At 37.2% G+C, this 12,133-nt stretch overlaps 1 pseudogene; it reads right to left on the bottom strand.

Moving 5' to 3' along the window:
• Window positions 1–12,130, bottom strand: part of LOC143236577 (glycine receptor subunit alpha-2-like) — a 106,064-nt pseudogene extending 93,934 nt beyond the window's left edge.
• Window positions 12,131–12,133: the final 3 nt, after the last annotated feature.

Here is a 12,133-nt window from a genome sequence, read left to right as displayed (position 1 = left end):
TCTAACAGGGTTATTAGGGTTTCATTACGTTACCTTAAACCGATGTCCTACTTCACGTAGCAGGGTCTAACAGGTTATTGGGTTTCATTACGTTACCTTTTTTGGGGCCAGGTGCATTACGCTTTGGAACAACAGGTTATTAGGGTTTCATTACGTTCCCTTTTTGAACCGATGTCCACTTACGCAGCAGGGTCTAACAGGAGTTGTGGGTTTCATTACGGTACTTTTGAACCGATGTCCTGCTTCACGTAGCAGGGTCTAACAGGTTATTAGGGTTTCATTACGTTACCTTTAAACCGATGTCCCACTTCACGTAGCAGGGTCTAACAGGTTATTAGGTTTCATTACGTTACCTTTAAACCGATGTCCCACTTCACGTAGCAGGGTCTAACAGGTTATTAGGGTTTCATTACGTTACCTTTGAACCGATGTCCCACTTCACGTAGCAGGGTTCTTTCAGGTTATTAGGGTTTCATTACGTTTACCTTTGAACCGATGTCACACCACTTCACGTAGCAGGGTCCTAACAACGTAGGGTTTTCATTACGTTACCTTTGAACCGATGTCCCTGCACTTCACGTGCCCAGGGGTCTAACAGGTTATGCGTAGGGTTTCATTACGTTACCTTTAAACCGATGTCCACTTCACGTAGCGGGTCTACAACAGGTTGTGGGGTTTCATTACGTTACCTTTGTAGAACCGATGTCCTACTTCACGTAGCAGGTTACTAACAGGTTATTGGGTTTTTTTCATTACGTTACCTTTGAACCGATGTCCTACTTCGTAGCAGGGGCCTAACAGGTTATTAGGGGTTTCATTACGTTACCTTTGAACCGATGTCCTACTTCACGTAGCAGGGTCTAACAGGTTATTGGGTTTCATTACGTTACTTTTGAACCGATGTTATTACAACACGTAGCAGGGGTCTAACAGGTTATGGGGTTTCATTACGTTACCTTTGAACCGATTCCACTTCACGTAACGGGTCTAACAGGTTATGGGGTTTCATTACGTTACCTTTGAACCGATGTCCTACTTCACGTGGCAGGGTCTAACAGATTTGTAGGTTTCATTACGTTACCTTTGAACCGATGTCCTACTTCACGTAGCAGGGTCTAACAGGTTATTAGGGTTTCATTACGTTACCTTTAAACCGATGTCCCACTTCACGTAGCAGGGTCTAACAGGTTATTAGGGTTTCATTACGTTACCTTTGAACCGATGTCCTACTTCACGTAGCAGGGTCTAACAGGTTATTAGGGTTTCATTACGTTACAAAACCGATGTCACTTCACGTAGCAGGGTCTAACAGGTTATTGGGTTTTCATTACGTTACCTTTGAACCGATGTCCTACTTCACGTAGCAGGGTCTAACAGGTTATTGGGGTTTCATTACGTTACTTTTGAACCGATGTCCTACTTCACGTAGCAGGGTCTAACAGGTTATTAGGGTTTCATTACGTTACGAACCGATGTCCTACTTCACGTAGCAGGGTCTAACAGGTTATTAGGGTTTCATTACGTTACCTTTGAACCGATGTCCTACTTCACGTAGCAGGGTCTAACAGGTTATTAGGGGTTTCATTACGTTACCTTTAAACCGATGTCCTACTTCACGTAGCAGGGTCTAACAGGTTATTAGGGTTTCATTACGTTACCTTTGAATCGATGTCCTACTTCACGTAGCAGGGTCTAACAGGTTATTAGGGTTTCATTACGTTACCTTTGAACCGATGTCCTACTTCACGTAGCAGGGTCAAACAGGTTATTAGGGTTTCATTACGTTACCTTTAAACCGATGTCCCACTTCACGTAGCAGGGTCTAACAGGTTATGGGGTTTCATTACGTTACCTTTGAACCGATGTCCTACTTCACGTAGCAGGGTCAAACAGGTTATTAGGGTTTCAAGTAAGATTTTACTTTCTTTTATTTAAAATATATTTTTATAAGATTTATCAAACTTTGGGCTTAGGAGTTTCTATTCCTGTTAGTTTATGTAACGTTATACATTATACGTGTTTTCATGTTGACCTTCATTGAATAACGTTGAGTTCTGTCTAACTATCTGTATTAAATAGAATTCAAAATTATAAGAATATTTTATGAACAGTTGATAAACGACAACGATGGGAGAGTTGTGAACTCGATTTGTTATTCATATTTCAGCTAGTTTCATACAAGGTGATGTGAGATATCTCAAAGGTTTTTTAATGTGAAGGTATAATGATAGAAACGTACATCACGGAAATTTTGTATTGGCTTGTAAAATGTCAGTTAGACACTTGGCTTGTAACATTGTCAGTTAGAACACTTGACTTGTAACAATGTCATTTAGAACTCTTGGCTTGTAACAGTGCCAATTAGAACGCGGCTTGTAACAATGCCAGTTGGAACTGCTTGTTATACGGTGTCAATTACAACACGGCTTGTAACGGTGTCAATTACAACACGGTTTTGCAACGTGATGTCGGTTAGAACGCGGCTATAACAGTCAATTACAACACGGCAGCAATGCCGGATTAGAACACTGGCTTGTAACAGTATTACAACACTGGTTTGTAACAATGCCAGTTAGAACACTTGGCTTGTAACAGTATGAATTACAACGCGGCTGTAACAATGTCAGTTAGAACACTTGGCGTAACAGGGTCAGTTAACACTTGGCTTGTAACAGTGTAATGATAGAACACTTGGCTTGTAACAATGTCAGTTAGAACACTTGGCTTGTAACAGTGTCAGTTAGAACACTTGGCTTGTAACGGTCAATCAATTACAACGGCTTAACAATGTCAGTTAGAACACTTGGCTTGTAACAGGTGTCAGTTAGACCACTTTAACAATGTCAGTTAGACCACTTGGCTTGTAACAATGTCAGTTAGAACCTGCTTGTAACAGTGTCAGTTAGAACCACTGGCTTGTAACAGTGTCAGTTAGACCGCAGCTTGTAACAATGTCAATTAGAACCGCTTGGCTTGTAACAATGTCAGTTAGAACACTTGGCTTGTAACAATGTCAGTTAGAACTTGCTGGCTTGTAACAGTGTCAGTTAGAACACGGCTTGTAACAATGTCAGTTAGAACACTTGTAACAATGTCAGTTAGAACCACTTGGCTTGTAACAATGTCAGTTAGAACACTTGACTTGTAACAGTGAAATATCACTCTCTGTATCATGTTGTATATTTAATGTTATCAAAACAGCGTTTTACTTTCCACCTTACGGCGGGAATTAGAAGTCGTGGATTCACACGTATACTGAGCATTAACGTTGTAAAGACATGATTGACTGAAGTTTTCCCAAGTTCTTACGGTGGGTGTATCACTATAATAATGCAGTAAAATTTCAGATATATTAAACCAATAGATAAGCATACAACATGGAAATATCCACCAGGTAAGGTAATGTAGACTTGAAAGGTAATTTTTAACAAGAAACCCACATGGGGTGTGCAGTAAAACGTCTTTACCATTGTCAACAAGTCGAATAATAACACAACGTCGACTAGAAAATGAAACCTTCAATACAAACAGTGGACTCGAAGTTAAAGTCAATGTTGTTCTTTATTTTAGGATTTTCTCGCAAAGCTACATAAGGGCTATCTGCGCTAGCCGTCCCTAATTAAGTAGTGTAAGACTAGAGGGAAGGAAGCTTGTCATCACCACCTATCGCCAATTCTTGGGCTACTCTTTTACCAACGAACAGTGGGATTCACCGTTACTTTAAAGCCCCATGGCTGAAAAAAAGCGAGCATGTTTGGTCTGACCGGGATTCGAACTCGCGATCTTCAGATTACGAGCCGACCGCCTAACCACCCAACCATGCCGGTCCGTGAAGTAGAAGGAAGGCAGCTAGTCAACAACACTCGCTGTAAACGTAAGAGCTATTTTAATGTCATCGCACAGTGAGGTTTGATTGTCACTCTTATAACGCTCACATGGCTCCAAAGTGCGGATAGCGTCTTCTACAGCAACATGAAATGAACTATGAATTCTCGGAGTTACAGTTTAGGCATGCTAACCTTTAGACACGCCCAAGTTAAACACATTGATCAAGGACTCTTGTACGTTTAATAGAACTTTAGACACGTCCGTCTGGTCGAGATTAAAGGGAAAAACTCTTCTAAAGCTTTCATAGAATAGGTCAGCAAAGCTACGTATTCACAATTTGACCTACATATGTTCAGAGTTCAACCTGCATAAAATAATTGCAAGAGTGGGTGAACATCATCCATCAACCATCGTAATGACTCAGACTATATTTTGAAATAAATGTTTAAATGTTGCCCGCCATAAAATTTATGATCGAAGAAACACTTTCATTGTTGCCTTCTATAAAGATATAGCAAGAAAAGTTTTTCATTGTTGCCTTCTATAAAGATATAGCCCAAGAAAAGTTTTCATTGTTGCCCACCATAAGGCTTATAATGCCAAAAATAATTTTCATTGTTGCCCACCATAAGGCTTATAATCCCAAATAATTTTCATTGTTGTTCACCATAAAGTGTATAATTCCAAAAATAATTTTTATTGTTGTCCACCATAATTCGTATAATCCCAAGTTAATTTTCATTGTTGTCCACCATAATTCGTATAATCCCCAAGTTAATTTTCATTGTTGTCCACCATAATTCGTATAATCCTCAAGTTAATTTTCATTGTTGTCCACCATAATTCGTATGATCCCCAAGTTAATTTTCATTGTTGTCCACCATAATTCGTATAATCTCCAAGTTAATTTTCATTGTTGTACATTATAAAACGTATAATCCCCAAATTAATTTCATTGTTGTCCACTATAAAACGTATAATCCCCAAGTTAATTTTCATTGTTGTACATTATAAAATGTATAATCCCAAATTAATTTCATTGTTGTCCACTATAAAACGTATAATCCCAAAGTTAATTTTCATTGTTGTCCACCATAATTCGTATAATCCCAAAGTTAATTTTCATTGTTGTCCACCATAATTCGTATAATCCCCAAGTTAATTTTCATTGTTGTCCACCATAATTCGTATAATACCCAAGTTAATTTTCATTGTTGTCCACCATAATTCGTATAATCCCCAAGTTAATTTTCATTGTTCTCCACCATAATTCGTATAATCCCCAAGTTAATTTTCATTGTTGTCCACTATAAAACGTTTTACCTTCACACCACTACCAAAAGTTGTCCACACATCAGTAACACATGCATATTTTCCTGCTACATCAACAGCAACAGATAATTAAAATATTTCATATGCCCAGGTATCTTTATTAATTGCACAATGGTTAATGTAATGTGAGAAAAACAGTCACAATAACATTTTAAGGTGACGTAAGCAAAACTATTGGTTTAATTTTGTGTAACACCAAATGAGGTACATTATTAAACATTAATGTAAATAAAGTTACTATATTTCCAGAACGTATATTTATATTTTCAATAACATACAAGTTTAATAACCCTCTAGAAACTTGTAGATTATCGAATGTTCCTGACGTAGCTTTAATAGCGAAGCACAAGAGCTAATAATAATAATACATTATGAAACTATAAGTTGTTATTTTGTTTAGATTAACATCAATGTATGTCCATTTCCATAAAGGCACGTGATATGTGGTGACATGCAATATACACGTGACTTAACGAACTGCAGTCTCCGACTGCTGTATAGAATAAATTATTGCTAGCTAGATGAAGTAACGTATTTATTGTTTTAAATAGTACCATGTTACCTTTCCTATTACATCTCCAAGCTATAGAACTATTATATACATGTTTTTTTCTTATTAATTTACACCGCCTGGTCAGGTGGTTAAGGCACTCATCTCATAATCTGAGGGTCTTGGGTTCGAATCCTCATCGCACCAAATATGCTGTCTCTTTCAGTCGTGGGGACGTTATAATGTGACAATCAATCCCACTATACTTTGGCGGTGTGTGGTGATGACTAGCTGCCTTCCTTCTAGTCTTACACTGTTTAATTAGGGACAGATAGCCCTCGTGTAGTTTTGCTCCAAATTCAAAACCAAACAAATAAATCTTTCGACTTAGTAAAGGCTATTGTAACCTGATATTGTTACAGTTTGGTAAGAAGAGTTAAAACAATAAACAATAATTTAGGCCTATAATTCCTTGGAAATAATGGCTGTTTCTAATAGTAACTACTTAATGTGTTAAATATGTACATTGTGTATCCATCCAAACAAGATTGAGTGAAAATGATGAACCACAATTCTGCTTTAGTTCAATTTTTTGTTTTTGAATTAAGCACAAAGCTACACAATGGTCTATCTGTGCTCTGCCCCCACGAGTATCAAAACCCGGTTTTTAGCGTTTAATTTCGCAGACATACCGCTGAGCCAATTGGGGGCACTTTAGTTCAACCAGTTGGGGATAGCCCACAAAAACAATTAATAATTGTTTGCCTGCTATAGAACAAAGCCAAATCGGGCTATCGAACCTCTTCTGTTAGCGTTAAAAATTCGAAGACTTACCGCTGTCTCAACGGGGGGGATTAACTAGTTAGCCGTGTTTACGACGAACGTTATATGTCACAAAACTAATATCACGTACAAAGTAACTTAGAAACAAGAATAATAATTCCGTTTTAACGAGAGCGTTGTAACACTCTTGACTGGCATTATAGAACATTGTTATTAACTACATGTCTATGAGAAATATGAATACGTAGTAGGCCTGATGTTCGTGATAAAATTCTTTAACTTGAAATCCGTAATAGAAGAAAGCAGCAACATTACAAATTAATATGATTTTTCTGACAAATATACTGAATATTTATTTCCAGGCTTCATTAGATATAATGTATTTAAGGGCTAGATAATACGTTATTTTCATCACGGACTGTTGTTATTAACGGTCAGGCGTGGCCAGGTGTTTAAGGCACGGGACTTGTAATCTGAGGGTCGTGGGTTTGAATCCCCGTCACACCAAACATGCTTTCCCTTTCAGCCGTGAGGCATTATAAAGTGACAGTCAATTCCACTATTCTTTGGTAAAAGAGTAGCCCAAGAGTTGGCGGTGGGTGGTGATGACTAGCTGCCTTCCCTCTAGTCTTACACTGCTAAATTAGGGACGGCTATCGTAGATAGGCCTCGTGTAGCTTAGAGCGAAATTCAAAAAAACAAACAAGCTATCGTTTTAAAGTCAGGCACAAAAAAAACAGTATGGGCTATCGGTACTCTGCCCACCACGGGTAAAAAAACGTGGATTCTAACGTTGTAAGTCTGAAGACATATCGCTGTACCGCTGGAGGGCAAATAAATATAACCATTGCTAATAATACGAATAATGCTACCAGAGTGTTCTACAAAATAAAATAAAAAACGTTTTAAGGTTGTATGCTTCAATTATGTCAACTCAATTTGACAGACGAGAATGGAATATAACAATAAGGGTATTTATGAAAACTTTTTGATTTTTCAAGATTTTAGCAAAATCTGAACGATGAAAAAGGGACACATTGAATACATAAGTAGCAAAGAAAGGAAGATTTTTTTGTTGATAAAACACGTGGACTTTGATAAATTATGTCACAGAAATGTTGCTACAAAAATAGTTTCCCAAATTAAATAAATGAAAGTTATCAAATGTGTACTTATACTACATATGTAAAACATAGAAAACACTATATAGAGGAGCGAACAACGTTCCCACCTTCTTCGGTCATCGTCAGGTTCACAAAGAAAGAAAGAGGTAACTGACCGATAACTGACCACATGTTTGAAGGCAGTTGTGTAATTGAGTGTAGGAATGTAGAGGGCGTGCTTAGATGTTTGATTATATTTATTTATCTAGGTATAAAGATGTTCCTTTGTATTGGTTTATTTTGGGATTAAGTTGTTGTATAAGTAAGGCTTCTTTAATTTTGCGTTTGTTTATGTTTGTTTCTTTATTCAATATTTGAGTGTTTTCTATGGTTATGTTGTGTTTATTTGACTTGCACTGTTCGAAAACGTGTGAAGATGACTTTTGTGTTCTTTGAATCTGGTTTCCATTTTCTACTTGTTTCTCCAATATAGAAGCCGTGGCAGTTATCACATTGTATTTTATAAATAATGTTGGTGTGGTGTTTGTCAGTGTAGTTTTTACATAGTATAGACCTCAGTTTTGTGCCTGGTTTTTGAATAAATTTGGTATTAACTGGAATGTCATATTTTGTTACTAGTTTTTGCCAAATGTTGGCTGTTTTTCTGCTGATGTCGGGAGTATATAGTATGCAGCAGTATATGGTTTCGTGATTTTTTAAATCATGGGGTATATTTACTTTTGTCAGTTGATTTTGCTTTCTGTCTAGGTGTGTGCATATAATGTTTTCCACGGTTTGTGGAGGAAACTTATTGATGTTGATGAAGTATTGTTTTATTTTGTCTAATTCATCGTTAATTTTATCTGGTGAGCATAGTTTTATGGCTGTGTTTATTTGGTTTCTTAGTATGTTGAGTTTTTGTTTTGTTTCATGTGCTGAGTCCCAAGGAATGTATAGTCCAGTATGGGTGATTTTTTGGTGGATTCCTGTTTTAATTTGTGTATCAGTTCTTGTAATTTTGAGGTTAAGAAATGATATTTGATTGCTTTCTTCCTGTTCACATGTGAAGTTAATGTTGGGATGTATAGAGTTAATGTGATTGAAAAAAATTAAGTGTGTGTTCTGTAGATCTGAATCCCGCAACCGTGTCATCTACATATCCGTACCAGTATAGTGGTGGATGTAATGCTGTGTTAATTGCTTGTGTTTCAACTTGTGTCATAAAAATATTGGCTAGAACTGGTGATACTGGGTTGCCCATGCTTAGGCCATTTGTTTGTATGTAGACATTCCCAGGAACCAATTACCAACCTTTATAGAATTCACCACGATGAAGACAAACTTCGTGTTCAACAACCACAACTATATACAAAGTAATGAGGTGACAGCTTCTAGTGAGGTGACAATGTCTGGTAAGTTTAGAACTTCTGGTGAGGTAAAAACTTCTGGTTAGGTTACAGCTTTTACTGAGGTGGCAACGTCTGGTGAGGCTAGAATTTCTGGTGAGGTAACAACTTCTAGTTAGGTTGCAACTTCTAGTGAGGTAATATCTTTTGGTTAGGTTATAACTTCTGGTGAGGTAACATCTTCTAGTTAGGTTACAATTTCTAATAAAGTAACACCTTCTGGTTGGGTTACAGCTTCCAATGAGGTAACACCTTCTGGTTTGGTTACAGCTTCCAGTGAGGTAACACCTTCTGGTTAGGTTACAGCTTCCAGTGAGGTAACACCTTCTGGTTAGGTTACAGCTTCTAGTGAGGAAGATCGTGAGAATGTGTGGAAACTTTAAGTGTGTTTAATGTCAGAAACATATTATAATGAAATTTACACAAACAAAATTGAGTCATACTGTTGAGTCATAGAATTATAACAAGAGATAGATATAGTCACATGTTTATTTTATCGCAGTTCTACACAACAGTCTGTTAGTGCCATGTCCGTGCAATTCACACGCTGGATTTTAGCTTTATGTCCGTAGACTTACCGTTGACCTACCTGGTGACATAACCAAAGGATACAACAGTTTTCACATAACAAACAATTACTTTCAACGAAGTTAATGTTGGTTAGAGTCTGAGTTAATCAATGCTTTATACTCTTTATGCGTCTTTAATAGGTTTGTATCTGATAGTGAAAAGTAGTTCCTTGTAACCGTACAAACGTAGTTCCGATGACCTGACAAACTTTCTTATAAAAACAAACACAGATTTGTGGTTGAAATACAAAGTCAATAAGAGAAACGAGTTGTTTTCGAACATTTATAATGCATAAGGATATCAACACTCATATAGAGAAAAGTTTGTTTTATCTTGAATGTTATCAGTGTTTAGATGTACCTCTACTTCCGGAACTGTAGCGTATCAGATGTACCTCTACTTCCGGAACAGTGGCGTATCAGATGTACCGTTACTTTTAGAACTGTAGTGTATCAGGTGTACCGTTACTTTTAAAACTGTAGTGTATCAGGTGTACCGTTACTTTTAAAACTGTAGTGTATCAGGTGTACCGTTACTTTTAAAACTGTAGTGTATCAGATGTACCGTTACTTTTAGAACTGTAGTGTATCAGGTGTACCGTTACTTTTAAAACTGTAGTGTATCAGGTGTACCGTTACTTTGAGAACTGTAGTGTATCAGGTGTACCGTTACTTTTAAAACTGTAGTGTATCAGGTGTACCGTTACTTTGAGAACTGTAGTGTATCAGGTGTACCGTTACTTTTAGAACTGTAGTGTATCAGATATACCGTTACTTTTAGAACTGTAGTGTATCAGGTGTACCGTTACTTTTAGAACTGTAGTGTATCAGGTGTACCGTTACTTATAGAACTGTAGTGTATCAGATGTACCGTTACTTCCAGAACTGTAGTGTGTCAGGTGTACCGTTACTTTTAGAACTGTAGTGTATCAGATGCACCTCTACTTCCGGAAATGCAGTGTATGAGATTACCTCTACTTCCGGAACTGTAGTGCGTCAGATGTACGTGTACTTTTGAAAGTGTCATTCATCACATAAACCTCCACTTCCGAAATGTAATATATGATATAAATATATATATATATATAGCTTAATTCTGAAACTGCATTTTATAATAAAATTGACCAAGGTCACGCTTCTATTTTTTTTTTTTTTGAAGTTTACAAATGCACTTTGAGAACTTCTTTCCGTGGACAGGTGTGATGCTAAGAAAGGCCATGCACCACTTCGTGTATTAGTCATACAGAGCTCATTGTTTCTTATTGAAAGAGTTTCTTTCATAACTCTGATGCAGCAAATCAATAGAGAAAATGTTGACAGTAACCTTGGAAACTGCATTGATTACAATGAACCTCCTTGAGGCTAACAGAGTGTCCGTGTTTCTGTAAGTTTATATTATTGAACTTAAATGACACCTTATGCACTCATTTGCTAACCATCCGCGTCAAGGATCCTTATATAGCTTTGTTTGTTTTGAATTTCGCGCAAAACTACTCGAAGGCTATCTGCGCTAGCCGTCCCTAATTTAGGGAAGGCAGCTAGTCATCACCACCCACTACCAACTCTTGGGCTACTCTTTTACCAACGAATAGTGAGATTGACCGTAACATTATAAAGCCCCCATGGCTGAAAGGGCGAATATGTTCGGTGCGAGGGGGATTCGAACCCGCGACCCTCAGGTTACGAGTCGAGTGCCTTAACCACCTGGTCAGGCCTGGCCACTGTAGTATAGTACTTCAAAATTAAGGAATACTAGTCCAGACAACCTTTGTGTAAATCTTCACGGAGTTCAACACAAACGTTTTATTACCACATCCTTCATCAGTTTCTGAAGAAAATAAATCAGCTATTGAATGCTGTTATCAAGTTATGAGGCTTATTGTAATATAGGTCTTTATTGAAATATAGGTCTTTATTGTGTCTACTAATATGAAATCATTAATAATAAAATATGCGAATTTAAGCAAAAAAAAGAGGGAATTCTCAACAGCCGCAGCACTTGAAATTCTTTTAGGCAGAACTAGAATAAATTAATGAACGAGATATTTTTATTTATTTGCTATATTTTTGTGCGCCAGCATTACTATGCAAAGGACGCGCGTAAACCCTATTCGATTTTATTACTCTACTATTTCACTCTCAAATTGAAATTACTTTAGGCACAATTAGAATAAATTAATTTACGAGACCTTGGACACGGTCAAATACATCAATCGAAAAAGTTTGCCCTCCTGTGTCCAAAACTGTAACTGAATTTCGAACCGGTCAAAAGGTGATGAAGCTATGGACTAAAACTGTGAATTTAAAAAGTAAAATAATAAACAACAAAAAGACTGAGAGCCGTTATGCCGCGACTAAAAATCAATAAATCTGGACATCACTCCAAACTTCGTCATCACAAAACTTTAGGTTCATTTTTGGATTGGGTCCAAGTATATAAAATTCATTGCATTTAATATATCTTTTTTTTTTTTCTATTCCATATCGTTACTGCAAAATTAATTGCATCTTCTCTACAAAACTTGACCTCCAGCGACTGAGCAGTAAGTAAGTCTGTGAGCTTATGCCGTTAAAAATCGGCCTTCGAATTCGGTAGTAGGCACAGTACCGACAGCCCATTGT

The sequence above is a fragment of the Tachypleus tridentatus genome, chromosome 13 (assembly GCF_004210375.1).
Source record: "Tachypleus tridentatus isolate NWPU-2018 chromosome 13, ASM421037v1, whole genome shotgun sequence".
In the NCBI taxonomy this organism is placed as follows: Eukaryota; Metazoa; Arthropoda; class Merostomata; order Xiphosura; family Limulidae; genus Tachypleus; species Tachypleus tridentatus.
Note: the sequence above shows the minus strand (reverse complement) of the source record. Positions and strands in the feature narration are given on the sequence as shown.